The 2,166-nt window shown below is 43.9% G+C and overlaps 1 pseudogene; it reads right to left on the reverse strand.

Annotated features, from left to right (window-relative positions):
- Positions 1-273: 273 nt before the first annotated feature.
- LOC136121468 (enolase-phosphatase E1 pseudogene) lies at positions 274-795 on the reverse strand (annotated as a pseudogene).
- Positions 796-2,166: the final 1,371 nt, after the last annotated feature.

The raw sequence follows: 2,166 nt of genomic DNA on the forward strand, positions 1-2,166 counted from the left end.
ATCACCTATATTTCACCCTCAATAATGGTTAGAGTTGTGGTTTCAAACAATTTCTACATACGAAGCATCATCTTTAAATAAGTTCCCTTTTCACTGAACTGAGATTATTTTTCCCACTTACGTGCCTGTGAATGGTAATTTGAACATACACACACTTACTTTAGGTATGTGTATATATGTATTTTTTAAGTAAATTACTTTTACCATTAGAATAAAACTAGACTACAGGGACAACTCTGTGAAGACAGTTTGTTCTTCCTTAGAACTCCTCCTCTAGGTTGAGGAAGGCAGGTACAGTTCACTGAAGGATGTGATGAGGCTGAAGTAAGTCTTATCATCATCTGTTAACCCCACGTTGCCAGGTCTCACCACCACAGCTACATGCATGTCAGCTTCCTCAGCAGCACTGGCATCTCGGGTAACGTCCGTCAGAAACAAGTTGTTGTTGATTGAGCACTCAATGCTGCTGGCAATCTTTCGATAACTCTCACTCTCCACTTTGTGTCCAATCTCGGTACCTAACTGACCATCCACAAACTCAAGAATATCTCCCTCTGTAGAATGCCCAAATAACAGTTTCTGTGCCTCTACACTCCCTGAAGAATAGATATACACCTTCATTCCCACCTCTCTCCATTTCCTGACTGCTGGAACCACATCTTCAAAGAGCTCTGCTTTCATGCTCCCAGATTTGAAGGCTGCCCTCCACATGTGGCCCTGCAGGTGTTTCAGCACCGTGGTCTTCCAGTCCAGAGATATCTGCCAGCACTCGTTAACTACCACGGCCTGGATCATCCGCTGCAGGTCATCCACCGCATTCCCGGATGCTGCTGGGATCGGAACGGCCCCATCCAGGTGGGAGTCCTCTTCAGCCTGTTTCCTCAAAAGATTGACCCCCTGCTGGCACTCCTCTTCTTCCCAATGTGTCTGCAGATACTCTTTAACATTATCTTTGATGTAAGGAAATAAAATGTCCTTCACGAAAGCAATCGGGGTTGTGGTACTTTCGATATCTAACGGGATCACAGTGACTTCGGCGGGCCCCGAAAGCGCACAACCATTTCCCCACCGGCTGTTACTACGAGAATCGACCTACCGGTAGGGAGGGCGGAGGGCAGTGCCAGCTGGGCCCAGCAACCTGCTGGGCTTCCGACAGCCCCGAAAAGAGTCCCGGAGCGCACAACCGCGCACGGCTTGATGCACGAGGCGGAGAGGACATGTCGGCGCCCCTGAAAATAGAGAAACCCGCAACACAGAGACCCTGAACTCGCAAGGTGCCCGGGGCTCTGATTCTTTTTTTCTAAAGGAAGAATCAGACCATTTTGTCAAACTCCCCAAATTGTGCTGAACAATCTCAAGGACAGATCTGTTCAGGACCACTAAATAGATTTAATCAAAATTTATTAATCAATTTGAAGAATCTCAATTTATTGAAATATATACACAAAACATTTTTTTATTTTTCCAGTAGTTGCTACCGATGGTGCTTTGAGAATTTTCTTTTATCCTTCATGCTGAGCTTCATTTAAAAAAGTTTAGAAACTTTCCATCACTCTGGGGGTACTTTCAGTTATTAAAACTGTTTAGTACAGATTATATTTTAATTTTGTATTGGATGCAAAGCCCTCCTCATTCTGCCTACCAATACCAGTTTATTAGTCTTGCTAATAACTTTCTTACTCGTGAAACTTGGGCTCAGATGGAGGTAAATATGGTAGGATTTTCCCCCTCCTTGTTTACTATGCTTGCCTCTCTGGAGTTGTATCAGAGAAGGGGGAACAGCCCTTGTTAAGTTGCCTGTCCTTTCTTGTAGTTGTAATTGCTATTTCCTTACATGAGCATCGTATGTACATGGTGGTAAGGTTGTTGTTCCCTTTCCATCGGTTATCAGCTCTTACTAAGCTCATTGTCTGCACGGGTAGTATATCCCAAGCATCTCACAAATGCATTTTTCATCCTGCATAAAATTCAACTTCATCTCCAGCATGAGACATGATACTGCAATCTCAGATGCAACTCATTTTTGTCCATATTGTGGCAATTTCCAGTAGCCTCCAAGCTCATCTATTTCCAGAGTCCAACTTTGGGCCTAAGAAAAATGTACAGAATCTCTCAACAACCCAGAAATTGTAGAAGTAGTTATTTTCCCCTCACTGTATGACCATA

Source organism: Phocoena phocoena, chromosome 3, assembly GCF_963924675.1.
Source record: "Phocoena phocoena chromosome 3, mPhoPho1.1, whole genome shotgun sequence".
Classification (NCBI taxonomy): Eukaryota; Metazoa; Chordata; class Mammalia; order Artiodactyla; family Phocoenidae; genus Phocoena; species Phocoena phocoena.